We start from the raw sequence: 22,449 nt of genomic DNA, 5'->3' as shown, positions 1-22,449 counted from the left end.
CCTTATAATACAAAAGAGCATTCAGCAGAGGGTGAGAACATTTGCCTGGGGTGGAAATGGGTTGGCACAAGCCGGGAACAGAGGGCTGGGACCAGAGGGCTTGTCCGCAGCTCACACGACCTAGGCGGAACCAGTTGTGCGTACTTGGAAGTCTGGTTCTTACTCACTTGAGTTGACCCCAGAGACACTAACTTTCCTTCTCTTCAATCTCATTGCCCTTTGCACCATGAGCTGTGGTTCTAGCTCTTGGATTCTGACCGCACCTTGCCTCAAATCTGTCAGTGTTTCTCTGTCCAAGTCTCTCATTTTGGGCTGCCTCGCTGTCTCCTCCAGCCTGAAGCCTTTCTCTGAGCACATCCACTCTACCTCGAGGAGCCTGATGTTGTAGCTCAGATCTTATCCAGGTGCCAGCAGTGCTGGTGTCCTATATGACAACGCTCCCTGGTGTCCCAGTCACAGAATCCCTCAGCCCCTCCCCCACTCCCTGCACACAGCTCTCAGTCAACTCCCTGGAGCAGCGTCCAGCTCTGCTCCTGTTTCCTGCAACCTTCTTCTCCTCCAGCACATCCTGCCTTGAATTCTTTGTTTCTTGAAACAAAGCCTATGGAGCCTTCACAACACTATTTTTCTGATCTCATATTTCCTCAGAAAGCTTCTTTTCCTTCCATCATCCCCACCTCCCTCTGTGCGTGACCATTACACCCGACCCCAGCCTGTGTGGCAGACAGGTCTCTGTCAGAGCGCACGTGAAGGGATCCAATGTCCACACGCACAGTGAACTGCGGCTTCTGCTTTCCAGATGCGCTTACACTGAATCAACACACAATTCTAGGAAGTAGGAAAATACGCAGTATTGAACTGCACAGGCTCTAGATTCAAACTCCCTATGTTTTCATTCTTTCTCTGCCTGCCAGCAGCATGATGAGATGCGTGACCTTGAGAAAACGACCTTACCTTTCTGGGCCTCATTTTTCTGGGATGTAAAATGGGGGAAATAACATTTGCTTTACAGGTATATTGTGGGGATGAAAGAAGATAGAAGTAAAATGCTGACTCTACGGGCTGTAAAAGGCTGAACTGGGTAGCTCAGTCAGTTAAGCATCCCACCTTGGTTTTGGCTCCAGTCATGATCTCAGGGTCATGAGACTGGGCCCCGCAATGGGCTCCACTCAGAGGAGAGTCTACTTGAGATTGTCTTCTGCCCCTTCCCCCACTCACACTTGCTCTCTTTCAAATAAATAAATAAATAAATAACTCTTTTAAAAATTGCTGACTATAGGGCCTGGCCCATATCAAGCTTTCAAAAAACAAAACCCATCTTGTTATTATTTTTTTAAAAGCTTTTTTTTTTTTTTTTTAATTTGACAGAGAGAGAGAGCCCACATAGGCAGAGGCAGGCAGAGAGCCCGGCTGACGTGGGGATCGATCCCAGGACCCTGAGACCATAACCTGAGCTGAAAGCAGAGGCTTAACCCACTGTGCCACCCAGGTGTCCCATTGTTATTATTTTTTTACAGATTTTATTTATTTATTTGACAGAGAGAGAGAGATCTCAAGTAGGCAGAACAGAAGGCAGACGGAGAGGGGGAAGCAGGCTCCCTGCCGAGCAGAGAGCCCGATGCAGGGTTTGATCCCAGGACCCTGAGATCATGACCCAAGCCGAAGGCAGAGGATTAACCCACTGAGCCACCCAGGCACCCCTGTTATTTTTTTTAAAGATTTTATTTACTTATTTGAGACAGAGAGCGCATGAGTGAATGGGAGAAGCAGACTCCCAGTCGAGCAAGGAGCCCAACCTGGGGTTCTATCCCAGGACGGAGATCATGCCTTGAGCTGAAGGCAGACAGACACTTAACTGACAGCCACCCAGGTGCCCCATCATATTATTTTTACAAGCGGCCTGGTTTTAGAACTTTCTTCTACACAACGTTTACTGGTTTTATACCTGAAAGTTAATGCTATTATATGAACCTAATGAATGGAGACTGTATCTTTTTAGCCAATGTGTGTTTCTGGCACATTCAGTACACATTGTCTCTTGTCTTAAAACAAGCTGGGCCACAGAATAGGTACGTGCTAACACTTTTGCATTCCTGTTTCACAGAGGCTTAGAGACATTAAGTAGCTTTCCCAAAGTCACAGCCAAATCTAACTTACAGATCTCCTAGCTCTTTCCATTAAACCACACAGATCAGATGCTTGGCAAACTTTTTCTGTAAAGGTCCAGATAGTAAATAGTTCATGCTTTATGGACCACATATGGTCTCTGTCTCCTACTCTGCTTTTTAAAATGTTTTTAAACAGCACTTTAAAAATATAAAAACCAGGGGCGCCTGGGTGGCTCAGTAGATTGAGCCTCTGCCTTTGACTCAGGTCATGATCTCAGGGTCCTGAGATTAAGCCCTGCATTGGGCTCTCTGAGTCTGTGTTCCACCCACCCCCCCCAACACCCCGCCTGCCTCTCTGCCTACTTGTGATCTCTGTCAAATAAATAGAAAAATCTTAAAATAAATAAATAAAAATATAAAAACCATTCTTAGCAACATGCTGTACTAAAAACAGACCATGGGCCACATTTGGTCCAAGGGTTATAGTTTACCAACCATTGATACAGACTATACTGACAAATCAAAATATAAAGAAACCTTCCCCTTAGGGTGCTGGGTGGCTCAGTTGGGTAAGTGTCCAACTCTTGGCTCAGGTCATGATCTTAGGGTCATGAGGTTGAGCCCTGCATGGGACTCGCACTGGGCGTGGAGCCTGCTGAAGATGCCCTTCCTCTGTTCCCCCACCCCCCACTTGCATGCTCTCTATCTCTAAAAAAAACAGGAAAGAAAGGAAGAAAGAAAGAAAGAACTCTTCCCCTTTATTAGTAGTAATTGTTAGTGTTCATTGTACACTTATTACATGTCAAATATTGCTCCAAGTGCTTTACATATTTTAACTTATTTCATCCTCACAGCTACCCTATTTGTTAAGTACTATTGTCAATCTCATCTAACAGGTGGGGCAACTGAGGCACAGGGAAGTTAAGTAACTTCCCCGAGATCACGTGATCAGTAAGCAGCACAGACAGGATTCAAATCCAAGCAGTTCAGCACCAGAACCCTCGCACTCAATAATTTGTTGGTTGGGAGCCCTGACTTGTACAGCTATTTGAACGGAGGAGGGAGGAAGGGGCCTGAAGGAGTTGAGTAAACCCTGGAAGCTTCTAGAATGAATATGTTTTGTAACCATTCACCTTGAAGCTAAGGAGATGTGGATACAGGCCACCTGTGTTTTATAAAGGATTACCAGGCGGGAAACCTGTGGTGGCTTTCCTTCATGCCATTACAATAGAGGACACGGATGAGACTGCAGAGGCATCTTGATTTGAGAAAAGCACTTGATTGGATCTCATTAAATTTTAATCATAAACTGAATTCAAAATAAATTGAAAACTGGTTGACAGAGCACAAACAAAGGGTGATGATAAATGGTGATGCATCTAGAGAGGGGATATCTTCCAGGGGACGCCTCTGAAGCAAGGACGGATAGGATTTAATGAAGGTGTTGTGTCCCTGGAAGAAGACAAATAGCAGAGCATGAAACAGAGGAAGGGCAGAAGTGAGCAGCCTGAGTAATTAATAAACCACATTACCAGCTCCTAAGTAATCAAGGCTTGTTCACCGACTGCTTGGATTTTTTTTTTTTTTTAAAGAATTCTTTGGGTCAACAATGGGGCTGAAGAGTCCTAGAGACACACAACATGAATATTTCAGGTGGACAGAATAAATAAATATATAAATTTACAGCTGGAAAGATCCTTAGATCCAATTTGGATCAGATACTTTCAATTACAGAGTCTCAAGGTCTTACTTCATTCCTCAGGGAGGAATTTTTTTTTTTTTAATAAGTTAAAAGTCTAAAAGTCACGTATTAAAAAAAAAATCTTTAAACTCATTAATGTTCTTTGTTTACTGCCCAAATGCATGCAAACTTTCACAATGTCGGTTTGCTCAGTGGAAGCTGGTTTTGAGTGAACTGTTTGGCTCCTGTTCAAATTCCAGTGAATAAATACTTCCAAGTTTACTTGCAGAATTTCCCAGACAGAGAAGTTCTTCCATTTGGTTTGCCAGAGGATTGGAAGCAGTGCTGAGCCCAGGAGACAAGGGAGCATTTACTGGCCCTTTTTCATCCCCTGCACAGTACGACTCACATCAGGCTTAAGGCAGCACAGCATGACTTGACCTGATTTTGAAGTTTGCTCTGGAGCTTCTCTGCGCTGCTAAGCAAGGAGACCACGGACTAATGGGAATGGACGGATTCTGCTCTCTAGTTAGCTGGGGATAAATATTTGGAGAACGGCCTCATACCAGCCCAGGTTCTTGTTCGTTTTCTTTCAGATAAGGTTTCTCTAAGCACATATCTGTGATTCTTAATTTCAGTCCAAGCCCCAGAGTGAAGGAGAAGCGGCAGAAAGGAAAAATCAGGAGAGAAAGAAGAGGGGATATTAAGAATGGAAGAGGAGAGACAACAAGGAAAGTGGGGAAACCCTGAAGGGCATTTTTAAAAATGTGCCTTTTATTGGTGTAGGAGAGAGAGTTATTTAAATTGGGATTTTTATGTATTACTGGGTATGAGAAGGGGTAGCTGGAAGGGAAGGGAAAGAATGAATACAGGTGAAAGGCAAGAGTGTCGTAGGTCAACTAATGAATCAGGAAGAGCCCAGGCAGACAGCTCGGAGGAGGACCCGGATCAGGAATGGGAGGGAGCCCCAGGGAGGGGAAGAAGGAAAAACACTGGAACCCCCCAGAGCAGGAAATCAGTGAAGCAGAAAAGAGCCAAGTTTCCCTCATCACCGAGGGACCTGCCAACACCCCAGCCAGCCTCGGTCTTCAGGGTGGAAGGAAGGGGGACACGTGGGCTGGGGGAGGCCACGGCAGTTCCATCACCCCCCAAATGGCTCCATTTTAGGGGCCTCATCAGGGACCCAAGCCAAACTGGCACAGCTCTATGGGGTCACCGGGCAGACGAATGGTGCCCCACCTCCTCAGCCCCTTTACAACTCATGGTACCGCCCCGCGCCCGCTGGTGTCTATACATATTTGTAGGCACGCGCCCCCACACGCACGCGCCCCCCCACACGCACGCGCAGAGCGACCCTTGCTGCAGGTATGGGAGCACATGTGGGCTAGCAAAGGCCTGCCGGTGACAGGACACAAAGAATGTGTGTGTGGGGCGGGATGGGGTGGTAGGGACAGCTGGGGTTTCACGAACTAAAAATATCTTGGTGACAACGCACTGAGAAGAAACCGGAGAGGCCCAGGGGGAGAGCTTCTTGATTCCAATCCTCCAATGCTTTCTCACGGAAAGACAGCAGGATTGTTTTGATAAGGAAATTTGATTAAACATTAGGGGTCATTTCACTGGATCTAAAAGGAATTTAAAGTTTAACGTGCCTCGTCTGTGCCTCTTCCCCTCCCCTCCCCCCTCCAAACAGTTGCCTGCAATTCTTACATGTTTTTTATGGGCTTATCTAAAATCATCTGCCGTAGAAAAATGGTGGAATTCAGGGTATTTCTGAGCTCTCGATTCTGTGCTGTGTAAAACAGATTTCATTTAGACAAATTACCCACATAATCTGCCTTTCTGAATGCTTGTTAAAGAATGCCGGCAAATAGGACTGCTTTCTCCTCCTGTTTTCAGAGCATTTGAAAGTCACTAACTCTTTAATCCTGGGAGAAGCAGGCTTAAACATTTTGTCTTTGCACCCTGCAGAAGTGGGAATGTCCCAGTTAGGAATCTTCTCCCCGACATGTTGGTTCATTGCCCTGACTTCACTCCTAGTCAGCCCACCCCACACAGCGCGCAGAGCCATCACCGCACCATGTCATGACCTTCATCATGAAACGACTTGGGGCCCCAACACCAGATTAAGAATGACTGTGGGTGGTCTTTCTGGGTAAAAGCTAGGTTGGCAGCCAGGGCCAGTGAGCCTCATTTCAGATAACAGTGCTTCATTATTTGAAAATTTAATGGGTAACTCATCACAGTGGAAACACTGTGACATTTCTGTACTCTCATCCCGGCTTGGGGGGAGAAAGCCATCTAAGAACGTGACAATGACCATACCTCGGCCTTTCCACAGAAAGAGTTTGGCAATACTTAAAGCTCTGAGTCGGCCCGTCTCAGTCAGCCAGGGCCTGCTGGAGCTGCCCTGACAAAAAATAACTGCCCAAAAGAAATAATAATAACAACAACAACGACAATAACAACAACAATAATAAAGTAGTGGTTTGGAAAAGGTTAAGGATTCTGTGTCTGCTGATCACATTCATCACCCTTACATGGTATCAGGATGTGCTGCTTCCTTTCACCTTCCTTTAAAGCCCCCCTACCCCCCACCCCCACCTCACCGCACAGTGATTGGTTTAGCCCAGCAGTGGTTTTCAGCTCCAGCTAAGTCACACAGCCTCCTGAGCCAGGCTGGTCTGGCCTGCCTTGACTCTGTGGGAGAGTTCACAGGACAGTTCTTCCTGGGGAACCCAAATGGGACATGAACTAATTCAAGAAACCCCCTGTTTTATGTAGCAAGAGCCGATAAAAATGCCTAAATTCCGGGCAGCCCTCACACAGAGCCACGTGGCCTTGCAGCCACCCCCAGTCTCTGGCCCTGAAAACTGCTTTTATCTTGTGCGTTGAGAGCAAGTGATGAAACAGAAATCAAAGCAGCTTATATGGAAAGAGTTTGAGCACCTATGAAGCGTTTGATACCCATACAGGGTGCTAGGGGGTAGAAAAGGATTAAGAAACAAAACCCTTTCCTCAAGGAACTAACCATCTAGTAGCAGGAGGTAAAATTAATATATTTGAATAGTCAGCAAACAAATCTTCCAAGACCACCCAGTATGGCTACCCCTGTGGGACTCCCATTATTTTGTTAGAAGGGAATTTAGACGAAATCATGTTAGTTCATCCCCCACACACATTTTATTGATGAAGAAATCCAGGCCTAGGGAAACCAAAGTGAATTGCCTAAGTCACAGAGCCAGCAAGGACTGGAGTAAGGACTTGAAACCAAGTCTCTTGTCCTCTTTTTTTATTAGTTATTTGGCCTCCAATCCCCCTGCCACCCCGCCATCCATTAAAAAAAAATCCCCTATTCTAAGAGCTCATCTTGAACTGAAAGTCACATGAAGCTTGATTAGATGCTGAGATCAAGTAATAGCATTTCTCCCCCTGTTTTCAGTGCCAGTAAATGTCCCCGCAGCTTGGGAGGGGGGAGGGTGGGAGGGGCTGTAGGGGGAGCTGCACAGAGCAGAGCTGAACTTCCTGGCCCAAGAATGTGGGGTTGATCTTTTCCCTGCATGAGACAAGGATCAAGAAAACTGGGAGTTTTCCTTCCATCTTTGCCACTGACGTGCCCTGGGGCTGGAAGCCAATTACTTAATTTTTGCTGTCCCCAGCTCCCTCCTTGGAAGAAATGGGGCTGGATCCTTAACCGAAACTTGTGGGGACACTAAGTACTCAAACAAATGGTTCCCAAGCAGCTCCGAAGAAAAACACACCCGTGTGCCGCCTGTTGCTCAAAGAGTTAATCTCATTCAGCTCGCGCGTTTGAAATATTAAACCACCAGCACTTTCTCCTCGCCAGAAACTAAAGTGTCATTTTCTCAGCCCAAGTCGGTCCAGGAACAAGTTAAAGGTGGGGAGTGGAGGGTGGGGGGAAAGGAAGGCAGAACGTTTCAGTAAAGAAGAAAACAGTGTTTGGGAAAATGGGTCAGTAGCTAAAAAGTAAGGCCAGGCAGGCGACCGCTCTGAACAACTTACCTTAGCACCACCAAAGACAGACAGACCAGCGGGTAGGGTGGTCGGGCTCTCTCCTCACACTCCACCTTAGCTGGCTCCCACCTCCCTCCTCCCTCTCCAGGCCCAGGTAAGTAGTAGAACAGGCTCTGAAGCAGGAAGTGGAAGTTGTATGCAAATTTCTAGAGTCTAGGAAGCCTCAGCTGAAAAATCTCCCTGTGGGCAGTGAATCAACAGCCGAGAAGTCACTTTATTTCTTAAAACAGAAACCTCCTTCACTCCCTAGAAAAGGCCACTGACTGACCAATTAGGGTGCATTTTTGTTTCCACCACCCAGCTAAGTAACTGTGGAGGAATGTCCACACCGCCCCGGATCTCTGGATCTCCGTGCTCCCCGAGGTGCCCTAGCCTTAGCCGGAGAGGGTTCCTGGGGGTGGGGAGGATTGAACTTGGGTGTTAAGATTGGTTATTCATTAGCAGCTCCAAAGGAGGAGACTGGGGGCAGATAGCTGGGTGGACCATGAGACAAGAGCTTCTTAACTATCTGCAGCTGCTTAAAATATCAGCATTTGCTGCCGTTCACCACTGAGGGAGGACTCCCTGCCCACCCCAGTGAGCGTGAACACCCTGCCCATCAACAGGCATGAAAAAGTTAGTCCTTTTAAGAAAACACGCACACGCACACACCCTGCCCATCAACAGGCATGAAAAAGTGAGTCCTTTTAAGAAAACACGCACACGCACGCACCCTGCCCATCAACAGGCACGAAAAAGTGAGTCATTTCAAGAACACACACACACACAGGCACGTGCACATGCGTGAGTGTGCATACTTGCACACATGCAACATACACACCGTCCTCCTCTGGCTGCATTTTTCAAGACCTCAAGTTTATTTCTTCTCCTTCCTTCTCGTTATTTAATCAGTAGCCTACAGAAATTATAGTCAAAGTAGACGCTGGACACAGGCTGACAGGGGCAGCAGAATGGGATGGGAGCTGTGGCCGCTAGAGCTCTGGAATCAGAGGGACGTGGGTGTGAAGTCAGTGAGGGCATTGACCGGCTGGGCACCACAGCGAGGCGCCTGGGCAGGCGCATTGTGCCGCAGGTGCTGGCCTTGCCTACTCATCGAAGAGGCCCAAGGCTCAGCCCGCACAGCTAGCCATCTCCACCCTTGTGCGGGGGACAGACCCTGCGGCATCCCCACCCAGACTGCCAGGTTCTGCTCCAGTAAGTCCCATGAAGTGGGTTCCTCTGCATTCTGCAGGCAGAGGATAAATGGCTTGTTTTTAAAATAAAATATACATGTTGTAGATGTTTGGATATAGCCTTAAAATGGAATACTATGCAGCTGTGAAAAATCATAAATATGTATGTATGTATTTCTACATTCTAACATGGAAAAGTGGCTCTGGGATATTATTTATTGAGACACATGATCTCATTTTTGCCGCTATATATGCCAGATAAACACATGGACATACATATATAGATTTATGTTTTTTCACTTCTCCTTGGCGTCTGACACACTGACAATCATTCCATGTCTGTCAGATGAAGAAATTATAAATGTCTGGAAAAATGCATGCAGACTGTGAAGTGATTGTCACCTTCAGGGGATGAGATTGAGGGGACCGAGTGAGAATGGAGGACTTTTATACTATTTACACATAAGGGCTGTTTGAGTCTTTTTTTCCAGAAGCATATTTAAAAAAAAAATAGTATTTATTATGGTGACCTTGAACTTTCTGCCTCAAAATTATAAAAAAAATTTTTTTAGCTTAGGGAAAAATAGTATTCTCTGTGCAGCAGCTAGTCCCAGGATACTTGGAGAACAGAGAAGAAAAGAATGTCAAGGGGAGGAAACAAGGAGAGCCAAGAAAAGGGGCGCTGTGAAAACCGTTTCATTTCTCTTCCATACCTTCAGTGGCTTGGGAAAAGCCTGGAAGATGCTTCTGTCAAGTACTACCTTTGGAATACAACCCATCAGGAAGAACAGGGAGAATTTTCTTTTCTATTTCTCTTCCCAGCTCTTTCCCCAGATGGAGGTCTGAGGGCCGTGTAGAAAGATAACCAGGTGCTAAATTGCTCTTTTAATTGCTGTGAGCTGGGCCTTCCTCCTGTCTCCGTTTATCCTGAACAGAAGGGCAGGCACCTGGAGGCACAGGTTCATAGTTCCTACCTGGGGCCTTTGCTGGGGCCCCTGCTGAAAAGCAGCCTGAGGACATAAACTGTTTAGAACAGTAGAGAGTCCTGTCTGAATGTGCTGTAGGCAGCTACAGGGAAATGCAGACGCAGGGAAAGCGTCAGGGGGTCTGGGAAATGAGCACGTCTGTCCCCCAGGAGTCTCCACTGGTATTCTCAGACTAATGCATATACCCTTTTAGCTGCCATCACAGGAGAGGGACGCTTCACCAGGAACCCACCATATGCTACATGTCAGCACATTTAACCCTCCAGCAGTCCCGAGAAAGCCATTGACTGTCATTCCCACTTGGCCTTCGGGGAATCCAAGGCTCAGAGACATTGAGTAACTTCTCCGGATTTACACAGCTTGTACGTGGAAAAGGATTCCAGAACTGTTTCCCCTCTGGCGGAATGTTACTTCTTGTCCCTTCTTGTTGTGTTGTGTTCTGTCCTTCCTACATGCTTGGGTGCACACAGGTAACTTGCTTCCTTTGCACACTCTTGACAGCACTCAGGAAGAAAAAGAAGATGTAGACACTAAAAGAGTGGCGCGGAGACTGTCGGTCATATGGTACCGTGTGTATACGGGCCTGGCGGCTGCAGACACAATAACTAAAATAGCCAAGACGTGGGTCAGTCCTCTCCCTAGGAGGGGAGGGTTTGTGTTTGCCAGCTTCAAGAAGCCCACCAGCTTCTTGCAAAAGACATCATTAGATGAAAGTCAGCTCTTCCCACCTCCGTAAACCAAACCAAACAAAGCCATTTGGACCTGATGTTCAGGAACTCTCCACTCTACAGTATTAATTCATGAAAAGAAAAAAAAAAAAAAAAGGGAAAGACTCATTCCTTGGACAAGCCTTGAGTTTCCATTTTTAAATGGTATGATTTCAAATGCTGAAAGGGCAGAGTGAAACTAGGGCACACCAGAAGGAATTTCCCCAAGGATGGCCCTTGTTCAGTGGGTCTGCTGGGCTCACACACTGTGGGCTTACAGCTCTGTGGCATGCTGAAGGGACAATGGCAGGATGAGAACAAACAGCCAGGCTCCCAGCCCTGTTCTTCTGGGTATTCCAGTCACCAAACCTTTAGTGAGCGCTTGCCTTTCTCCAAGCATACACTAGGTGCTAGGCATGCAAAGTGAGATTCTCGACGTGTTCTTGTGTGTCTTTCAGAAACTGTGTAAAAACTGTGTAAGGTATTTAATAATTAGGTTGGTTACAAAAAGAGACAGGTGAGGAGAAGGAGGAGGAGAAGAGAAATCAAGTGTTGGCGAGGATGTGGGGCAAAGGGAGCACTTGTGCACCATTGGTGGGAATGTTAAGTGGTGTGGCCCCTGTGGGAAAACTATATGGCGGTTCTTAAAAAAAAAAAAAATTGCCATATGATCTAGCAATTCCATTTCTGGGTATACCCCAAAGAATTTTTTTTAATACCCAAAAGAATTAAAAACAGGGTCTCAAAGAGATATTTGGACCTCCATGTTCACAACAGCATTATTCACAATACCCCAAAGGTGGAAACAACACAACAGTCCGTCTGTGGATGAGTGGATAAGCAAAGTGGGATCTATCCGTACAGCGGAATACTTTCCAGCCTTAAAAACGAAGGAAATTCTGACACATGCTACAGCATAGCTGTACCTGGGAGACATCATGGTAAGTGACATGAGCCAGTCAGAAAAGAACAAATACTACGTAATTCCACTTGCACAAGGTCAGATCCACAGAATAGTCAGATCCACAGGGACGGAAATTGGAACGGTGGTGGCAGGGGCTGAGCAGAAGGAGGCAAGGGGAGTCATTGTTTCATGCATACAGACTTTTGGCTTTGCAAGAGGAAAGGGTTCTGGAGAGGGACGTGGGGATGGTTGTACCGAAGTGAATGTACTAAGTGCCACGGAATCGTACACTTAAAAATGGTAAATGTTATGTGCATGTCACCACAGTAAAATAGAAAATAAAATAAACAAAACAGAAATCCCCAAAGCAGTCCTGCACAATAGGTTTCGTTCACCTCATTTTCCAGGCGAGGAAAGCAAGGTGCAGAGAATTTAAGTAGCTTTCGCGGGCCACACGGCTGGGTTTCAAAGCAGAGTGGACTCTCGAGAAAGGCTGCCCTGCCCACCCCTCTACCGAGCTGCCTGGTACCCGCTGGGGGGCCAAGGATGCCACACATATATATGCCGAAGCCACACAGATTCATCTCCTCTCTGTGCCCTTTTCTTTCTCTAGACCACTATCCTCTTAATGCTGCCTTTCCTAGTGTCCTTATTCTCTCCGCTGCCTTCCCCTCATCAAAAGGTGCTCTCAGGAAAAAAAACCCGAGCAGTCGTTTATGTCTAAGTTACACGGTGTGAATTTAAATCAGTATGCCACCTCTCTGAGGGGTGTTTGCATTTTAAGCCTCATCACCCTGTATGAAATGAAAGCCTTTGTTCCATATTAAAGGAATTTCAGGCATCAGGGAGAGGGCGGGAAGGATCTGGAAGGGTGATGGCGGCAGGCAGGGCAAACGTGAACTGAGAGAAATGCAGTAAATGGGGGAAACCTGAGTCACGTGGTTAGAAGGAGATCTATTTTCTGGGCACACTGATCTTTCAGCTTGATCACGGTGTGGTGTGTGGATACGAGGCAGGTAGGTGGACGCTTCATGTTAAACCCTCCCCTTCAAGCGGGCTCAGTCTCCTGACCGCCAGACTGCAGGCCTGCTTGGCTTCAGAACATGCATGCTCTCAAGACAATCTAGTCAGTTGATTTGCTCGGGGCTTCCTTTGCCTGACAGTTCTCAATGCCTCTGCTCTTCTTGTTAGATCATGAAAATTCTAGTCTCAAGCCACCAGGTGCCGTAGTCAGAGATCTCTGTGCAGAGAACCTGAGTTTTTATGCCTTTAGTGTCGAGAGGTCACTTCATGTACACATTAACCCGGCAGGTTGTGTAGACTCAAAGGCCAGGCATTGGGATGCAAAAGCCTGTCTTCTGGGCACTCACAACCGAAGACTGGGAATTCCCAGGGAGTGGAACAGACATTATACCAATAGCATCCAGGTCAAGAGCCTGAGCTCTGAGTCAGGCGTCTGGTCTGTGTCCCTATTCCTCTGCCTGCCAGTTGTGTGACCTTCGGGAAGTTTCGTTGCTTCTTTGTCCCTTAGTTTCTTAATCTCTGCAATGGGAATAGTAAGACATCTCTCTCACAGGTGAGCAAGCCTCCAAATGTAGCAGTTCTGGCTGCTGTCTTTGTGTGAAGAACAATTTTTGTTCCATCGGGATGAAGCCTCTCCCTTAGCACAGCCCTTGGTGGGCAAGGGCGAGGGTAGATTTTAGTCCTACTTGCCTCCTCAGCCAGACACGGACGACACAACTAATGACACAACTATACTCTGCAGGCCCGCGGGAGGAGTCTGAAGAGATTAAATGATCTGTGCGCAGTGTCTGGCATTGTGCTCAGTAAACACTAGCTGCTACTATAGTAATACATAGGAACTCTCAAACAAAGGCATAAATCAATCAGAATCAATTACCAGTTAATACTGGAAGGGGAAAAACAGAAAAAAAACAAAACAAAACAGTAGATACTACAAATATTCCTATGTGGCACTAAGACGTACTTTCCTGCTACCAGCTGACTAAGGGAGTGTTGTATGTCAGAGAATTTACTACAGATCGGAGCATCCGACCACAGGTGAGGACCCAGCTGAGGAAAAACCAAAGGCAGAAGCACATACCTGGTGAGGGCTTTTGTCTGCCCTGATCTGCACTCTGGTCTGGGGACAGACGGACTACGTCATCCAGGCCATCTAAAAGCAGAATTGTCTTCTCTCTCTAAGCTTCTGCCTTGGTGATCATACCTTCCTGGTAGAGAAAAAAATACGGATTCTTCTCATACGAGCTTTGCCTACTTGGCAGAATGCATATAGAAATAAGAGTAAACAGAAGTAGTGAGTGATGATAATCTGTAAGAAAGATGTTCTTAGAGGGGCGCCTGGGTGGCTCAGTGGGTTAAAGCCTCTGCCTTCGGCTCAGGTCATGATCCCAGGGTCCTGGGATCGAGCCCCACATCGGGCTCTCTGCTCTGCAGGGAGCCTACTTCCTCCTCTCTCTCTGCCTAGTTATGATTTCTCTCTGTCAAAAAAAAAAAAAAAAAAAAAAAAGATGTTCTTAGAATTGCAGCTTAAAAGCAATAAGGTCAGGAAATTTTACTCGTGTGAAAGTTCTAAGTTGGAAACAGACAGGCAAAGGGGGTCCTGCTGCTGACTGGCACCTGAAGCTGACAAGGGAGCCGGAGCCACAAGACCCTGACAACCCATGAGACATCCTCTCTCTCTGTCTTGCTTTCTCTCTCTGTGTCGCACATGCACACACCCATGGTAGAGATGTCAGCACTCTGGGGAGCTCATAGGCCCTTTGAGGAAGCTTAATTTCTAGCCACTGATGCAGCTCAAGCCCTCACACTTTGAATCTTTTGAAAGAAGTCTTACCAGGGCACCTGGCTGGCTCAGTCAGTACAGCACATGACTCTTGATTTCAGGGTTGTAAGTTTGAGCCCCACCTTGGGTGTAGCAATTACTTAAAAATAAAATTTTTAAAAATAAATAAATAAAAGAAGGATTACCTGACATTTAGGTGAGAGGCTGAAGCCTGGTGCTAATAACAGCTAGGAAGGAGGTGATGTTTGTCTTCAGCCTTTTTTCATTAATCAATTTCCTTCATTGGTTCCACGTGTCCTTTTTTCGAGCACCATCTTCCCCCAAAACTCCTTCCACAGAGGGTTAATGCCCGTTCTATGCCACCTCCTCCAGCCTTCTAGTGTTATTGCCACAAGGCCCTTTGCTCTCCTTAACCCTTTCGTGCCACAGATCTGGCCAATCCCTGCCATCCAGTGCACCCCAGGTTCATGAGGAAGATATGGAGTAGGGAATGGAAGGAAGCTTGGGCCACTTACCCAAGGCCGCAAGGCTAGTGAGTGATAGGGCTGCGATTTGAATTCATGTAGTCTAAATCCAGGCTCTGAGCTCTCTGCCATAAGTCCTCCAAACTTTCGAGATCATCTTTCCTTTAACAAACAAACACCGTGACGTAAATCTATCTCCCACATCCTGTGGGAAGTCCAGCGCCTCCCCACCATTTCCAAGGCTTCCTGGGCAGTCAGAGTTGAGTTATATTCTCCTGCTCATTCCCACTTAAATTCCCGATTCCTTCAAGCCCTTGCCAGCATCTGCTGGCCTCTCTGTCTCTCTCTCCCTCCTTCCCTGAAACACACCTGAGCCCCAGACTGGCAAGTTAAACCCGCTCTTAAGGACCTGGGAAAGTTTGGTCATAACAGAGGGTTGCCATACCACAGCAGAGCTCCGCAAAGAGCTGCAAATTCAAAATGGGGCGTGACCGACCGACCGCAGGCTCATTCCTGCACTTACTGGGATGAGGTGGTGGGAGCCCTTTCTCTCAACCCCCTCCCATGCTCTTCCTAATGCCGGCGCCTCCGAGGGGCCCCTGTTTAAGCTCTGTACCACCCCCTTGGAGAAAAGACCTGCATGGGATCGGGAATTCTACGGTCCCCAAAGGAGGGCAGAGGCTCACTGTGGACACACCCCATTGGCCCCAAGCCTGGGTGCAGGCTGGTACGGGAGCTTGAGCGCTGAGTCATCTCTCCCCACCTCTGTCCTCCTGCTACCACTTGCACAGCCCGAATTCAGCTGCGGTCCAGTAGGAATAGGTACACAAGGAGAAAGGGCAAACTTTCAACTTTCGAGTATCACAGGTCATTCGTTTTTGTTTTCGTTTTTTTTTTTCCTGGAAAGCCTGTTCATCAGCACACCACTGGACCCCTCACCCGAGCACAGGGGCGCAGCCGGAAGAGGCCAGAGCAGAACCCTCTAGAGCGGTGGTTCTCAGATTCCACTACAGATTGGAATCACCTGAGAGCTCTGACAGGGTCTGTCAAACCTGAAGTTACCCAGGTGATTTCAAGGTACGGCCAAGGTTACAGAGCAGGACGCCAAAAATGTCTTCTCAGAATGTGGTGTACAGGTACACTGTCTGGGCGTGTTTTAAGGGACAGATTCTGGTTCAGTAGGTCTGGGGTGAGGCCTGAGGTTCGGATTTCTAATGAGCTCTCGGGTGCTACCGACGCTGCTACTCTGCGAACCACATTCACAACAGCAAGGGTCTCAAACACAGGGCCCGAGGACTGCGGTTCTGAGGACCCTTCGCTTAGCCTGCCATGGAGAATTTCTCACTAGAGTTACGTTTCTCTGTAAACCTTGACCGTAGACATTTTGGGGAGCCTATTCTGACCTCTTTCAACATATTCTGGGTCATGGGGCCACGGTCTCCCTTGCTGCCTGGGGAAAATCCCCAAATTCCTGCCATTTCATTACGTGGGTCCAAGGGCTGATACCCGTGGTGGCCGTATCGAGGCCGATGGTACTTTACAAGATCCTGTCACGGTGCAGGGCGGGTTCTGTCTGAGCAAGTTCACATTTCGAGGCTGGTCCCCAGAACGACTTGTCTGGGGCTGTTCCTCATAGAGAAGGGAAGTGAGATCTTATCTAAGCTGGCCCAGCGTCTCCACAAAGTTCTGTTTAACAGGCTGAGCCTTTTGACAAAAGTTGCCACAGAGAGGGTGAGTCTCCGTGTCCTGCCCGGATGGAACATTCGCTGCGCAGGCCTTGTTTGCCCTCCTCTGACACTGGGGCTTTACGTAGGGTGACTCTGGTTTTCCTGTTCAGTGGCACAGTATTCTCAGGATGCCCTGGAAAGCCCCAAGTCTTCCATTGTCTGCAACGGCTTTCTTCTTCAGTATCTACTCCAAGGGATACTGAATCCCTACCTCGTCTCCTGCAGGGTTTCTGATGTGCCTCACAGCCACCTGGCCTTCCGATTTCCTGCGGGCACTGAATAGGGGCACAGTCCAACCTCCCGCACAGTGAGAGCCCCTCACCACCTTCCCTGTCCCTCTCATGCTCCAGATCTGCTCACAGGGCCACGATCACCACTTCATGAAACAAAACAGGTTTTAGCTGAAGGTTTAGGGACAACAGAGGGGAATGACCGCCCAGAGCCGACCAAGTCAGCAATCTACAATGGACTGTGAGGCCTTCTAGCTTAGTTGGCCATCTTTCACCTTAGGATCCGTCACCTTGGTGTGGCTCCCTCTCTGCAGAGGCCTCCTCTCCCTCCTTCCAGGGTCCCCATCTCGGCACCACCCAGGGAAGACAATAATTTCGCATCCTTATCAAGGCTGTACCTTCTACTACTTCTTCTTGGTGGCGACCTTCTCCTTCTGGACCATTGTAAAGGATCTCACGTTATACACCCAAACATGTCCCATCAGGGTCATTTCATAAACAGCCATCTCCCACTGAGGTGAATGCCACATGCCAAAAGCAACCATTATTGTATCTTTTTGTAATGATTTTTTTCTTTCTGTTATATCAGAAATTCTAGGAATATTAGAAACAAATTGGGAAATAGTTTGGTGATTCCTCAAAAGAAATACACCCAAAAGAATCGGAAGTAGGGACTTGAAGAGATATCACAAACATTCATAGCAGCACTATTCATAGTAATGAAAGAGTGGAAATAACTCAAATGTCCATCAAGAGATGAATGGATAGAGGCATGTGGGGGGCTCAGTTGGTTAAGTGTCTGACTCTTTATCTCCACTCAGGTCTTGATCTCAAGGTTATGAGTTCAAGCCCCAAGTTCAGCTCCATGCTGGGCATGCGTCCTTCTTAAATAAAAAACCCTGAAACCAAAGAGATGAATGGATAAACGAAATGTGGTATATCCATAAAATGGAATATTATTCAGCCCTAAAACATAATGAAGTACTGATACATGTTATGACATGGCTGAACCTTGAAAATGTTATGCTAAGTGAAACAAGGCAGATGTATGAGAATGAATATTATTAGATTTCATTTATATGAGATACCTAAAGTAGTCATGTTCACAGAGACAGAATACAGAAGAAAGCTTACCGGAAAAGGGGACAATAAGGGGCTGTTGTTTAATGCGTGCAGAGTTTCTGTTTGGGATGATGAAAAAATTCTAGAAATTGGGAGTGGTGATGGTTGCAGAACACTGAATGTACTCAGGGCTGCTGACTTGTATGCTTGGAAATGGTTAAAATGGTAAATTTGGGGGCGCCTGGGTGGCTCAGATGGTTAAGCGTCTGCCTTCAGGTCAGGTCATGATCTCCAAGTCCTGGGATCGAGCCCCCCCCCCCCCCCCCCCCCCCCGTCAGGCTCCCAGCTCCTTAGGGAGTCTGCTTCTCCCTCTCCTTCTGCCTCTCTCCCTGCTTGTGCTCTCTCTCTTTCAAATGAATAAATAAAATCTTAAGAAAAATAAAAATAAAATGGTAAAATTTTTAATGTTAATGTACATTTTACCATGATAACCAGGAAAAGCCAAATTAGGAGTCCCGGCTCCTTCCATTTTCCACACCCTCAAGCAAGACTCTTCTGCATCCCATCCCCGGAGAGCCCCGGGGCGGTTGGGGGGGTGGCGGGTGAGGACAGGTGCGGGCTGAGGGCAGGCTGAGGCTGAGCTGGCTCCCATGGTGCAGTTGCGCCCACAGAGCAGGAGGGGCTGTTTGTCAGATTCTGCTTCTCAATGGGACTCAACGTCAACGCTTGGCTCACAGGTAAGCCTTCCCTCTAAAGATCCCAAATGTTTTGCTGTTTTCAGTTTTCACCTGTCTTTTGATTGGGTTGAAGCCAGCTCCCTCCCTGGGATTAATATTCACAACAAGCAGCAAGCGATTAATTTAACCAGTTGAAATTTATTGTGCACTCGCCTTAACTCAAAGCCAGCTTCTGCTGGGTGTTTATTTTTCATCGTTGATGCATGGCACATGACAGCCCCTAAGCATCTGGATTTAAAGCACACCATTGTACCGAATTCCTGCCGCACACCCCCCTTCTTGCCCGACCCCCTGAAATCTACAGAGCTCTGATTTCCGCACCATGTCTCCGAGAAGGTAATTCTCCTCGCTGGCCTAGGGGAACAGTTGGGAGCCTTGAAGCAGTTTAAGATTCGGATTTCATGCCTGGTGCTTCAAGCTGGTGACTGTTTCATTTCAGGGGACTTCAGTCAATAAATCCTGACTCGAACTTACAAGCACATTTCCCCCTCCGACCCCCCCCCCATTACAGAAACAACTAGACTCTGAGCTTGTCTCTCAGAGCATGAAACCCTCTCTGCTGGGTCCATCCTCACTCAGGGCTGCTCACGTGCCATCGGGCATCACGCAGCTCATCCAGCCCCAAACCCCTCTCCTCCTGCCTCCCCTGCTTTGCCTCAGCCCACCGGCCCTCCCTGCAAAGTGACTGTCTGGAGAGGACTCAACTGCGGGTGCCTAACAAGGCAGAACAAAGGCCTGCGTGCTCACAGAGTTCCATTTGGAGTGCACGACAATTTCAGAGCACAAATGGAAAAGAAAAAAAGAAGGTTTGAAATCTATAGCTGGCTTTTATCAAACCAGAACTTGTAGCTCTCGGCTGACAATCAGCCAGCAGCTAAAACCCACGAGGGATGGTTCTTTCTCGCAGCTTCTGGCTGGCTGTTAGCTACCAGCAGCCTTCTGACCCTTTTTTCCAGGGAAGTAACAGCTGGCAGCTGACAAAGGCGCTGGCAGGGCGGGCAACTTTTGCTTCTCTGGAAGCGAATGTAGGATTGGCAGGAAACAAGGCATTTAAAAAATGACGATTAGAGGCGTTTTCACTTGCTTTTCTTTAGGATGCTTTTGGGTTCTGGCTCTGATTGCTAAAATGTATTATGTGCTAAGGAGCTTTGATGGCTTTTTTTTTTTTCCCCCCAAAGTAGATATCTTCTCTTTTTTCCCCGGTTCACAAGTACTAACCCAGATAAAGGTGCATTCTGTGAGCGTTGTCTACTTAACCCTCTGCAAAGCAGGAATTAATAAACAAAGATGACGGACCAATGGCCATGAAATAGGAGCTCAGTGTGGTGTTGCTGCCTAATGGAAATGTGGCTTTGGTTTAGCTGGTCCTTTGGCAGGGCCCTCTGCCTTGTGTAGCAGTTGGGGAGAAGTGAAATTGGGATGAAGTAAAGTACAGGTGCGTTAAATGGCAGTGTCGGAGGATAGAATTTAGTCTAATTTTTCTATGCTCTGCCCGGCTCTCCATTTTGCTGTCGGGAAGGGCAGAAATGACAGGGATAGCAGGGGGAGCCAGCCGAGGAGTGAGCCATGGGATGGGTAATCATCCCTGGGAGAGTGGAAGGCCATGGTGTGGGGATCCCACACTTCAGCCACTTTCGTTCTAGCTGCTTTGCCACTCACTGTGTCTCCCCTCCTAGAGCACAGCACTTCGGGACTGTAGCTAATACGTTATTTGCGACCTTGCTGTTTTCACCCTGATAAGCATTTTACAATCTGCTATTGTGACAGGTGACCTATATCGAAAGATTTTTTAAAAAATTTTTTTATTTATTTGACAGAGAGAAATCACAACTAGGCAGAGAGGCAGGCAGAGAGAGGAGGAAGCAGGCTCCCTGCGGAGCAGAGAGCCCGATGTGGGGCTCGATCCCAGGACCCTGGGATCATAACCGGAGCCGAAGGCAGAGGCTTTATCCCACTGAACCACCCAGGCGCCCCTATATCGAAAGTTTTAATTAAAATGTAGATGTTCAAAGTAATGTTCGACCAGAGAACACCAAATGGATGAGGGCAAAAAGCCTGGATCCTGAATCCATGCGGGCAACAGGATAGAGAAATATCTAGAAGGTCAAAAGGACTAGACTAGATGGAAGAAGTATGTTCCTAACACAAGCTTAAATGACACATTTGTATGCATTTTGACTCTGTAAGCAGAGGATTTTCAAGACAATCGATTCTGCTTTTTATATTCTTGCCTAAGGGAAAAAAATTAGTCCATGATGAGAGGAAAGCTTTTCAAGATGGGCACATGGGTTTCTCTATGCTGCCTTCCAAGGACCCATTAAAAAGATAATGAAGGAATATGAAAAAGGTATAACCCCACAAACATGAAGAAAATGGAGAAGCAGGAATCTGTGGACAGTGGGAGAAGGAAGGTAAAAGAGAGGACAGTTGGTTACTAAAGAAGTCCTCTCTAGGGCGCCTGGGTGGCTCAGTGGGTTAAGCCTCTGCCTTCCGCTCAGGTCATGGTCTCAGGGTCCTGGGATCGAACCCCACTAACTCTCTAACTAACCTGGGTCCACTAACCCCACTGAACTCTCTGCTCAGCAGGGAGCCTGCTTCCCCCTCTCTCTCTGCCTGCCTCTCTACTTGTGATCTCTCTCTCTGTGAAATAAATAGAATCTTTAAAAAAAAAAAGTCCTCTCTACCATTTGTTTTTTAAATTGTGTAGATATATTACTCTGGTAAAAAATATATTTTTTTAAGTTAGAAGGGATCTTTGTTGTCTTGTACCTATTCCAGTTTTTTAAAATTGAAATATAATTGATATACAGTATCTTGTTAGTTTTAGGTGTAAAAGTGATTTTATATTTTATTTATATTTATTTATATTTATATTTTACTTAGTAATTTGATATTTTATACATTATCAAATGATCTCCATGCTAAGTCTCATTACTGTCACCATACAAAGTTATTACAATATTATTGACTAGATTCCCTAGGCTGTACATTCCATCTCCATGACTTATTTATTTTATAACTGGAAGTTTCTACCCCTTAATCCCCTTCACCTATTCTGCCCATCCCAACCCCACCCCCTCTGGTAACCAACAGTTCGTTTCTTGTATCTATGAGTTTGTTTCTATTTTGTTTGGTTTTTTAGATTTTACATATAAGCAAAATCATATGGCATTTGTCTTTCTCTTTCTGACTTATTTCACTGACCATAATACCTTCTAGTTTCATTTATGTTGTTACAAATGGCAAAATTTCATTCTTTTTTATGTCTGAGTAATACTCCATTTTGTGTGTGTGTGTGTGTATACACATGTATACGCACATACATACACATCTTCTTTAACTATTCGTCTACCAATGGACACTTACATTGCTTCCATATCTTGGCTACTGTAAATAATGCTGAAATGAACATGGGAATGGATGTGTCTTTTCAAGTCGTGTTTTCATCTTCTTCAGGTAAATATCCGGAAGTGCAATTGTGGATCACGTGGTAGTTGTATTCTTAATTCTTTGAGAAAACTCCATACTGTTTTCCATAGTGTCTGCACCAATTTATGTTCTTGCAACAGTGCAAAGGTTCCAGGTTGAAACGGCGCCTCCTCCTACTTCCCCGCCATCTTGTCTCCCCGCAAAGGTTCCAGTTTCTCCACATCTTCACAAATACGTGTTACTTTTTGTCTTTTCCATAAAAGCCAATCTGACAGCTATGAAGTGATACCTTATTGTGGTTTTGATTTGCAGTTCCCTGCTGATCACTGGTGTTGAGCATCTTTTCATGTTCCTCTTGGCCACCTGTATGTCTTTTCTGGCAGAATGTCTATTTATATCCT

The 22,449-nt window shown here is 46.6% G+C and overlaps 1 protein-coding gene across 1 annotated transcript in view; it reads right to left on the bottom strand.

The window, feature by feature from the left end:
- Positions 1 to 8,203, bottom strand: part of TRAF3IP2 (TRAF3 interacting protein 2) — a 42,089-nt gene extending 33,886 nt beyond the window's left edge. Inside the window, exon 1 of the mRNA XM_046005098.1 lies at positions 7,813 to 8,203. The gene's annotated coding sequence lies outside the window, so the exon portion shown is untranslated. The remainder of the gene's footprint in view (positions 1 to 7,812) is intronic.
- Positions 8,204 to 22,449: the final 14,246 nt, after the last annotated feature.

This window comes from Meles meles, chromosome 5, assembly GCF_922984935.1.
Source record: "Meles meles chromosome 5, mMelMel3.1 paternal haplotype, whole genome shotgun sequence".
Taxonomy (NCBI): Eukaryota; Metazoa; Chordata; class Mammalia; order Carnivora; family Mustelidae; genus Meles; species Meles meles.
This window is presented reverse-complemented; position numbering and strand designations above follow the sequence as displayed.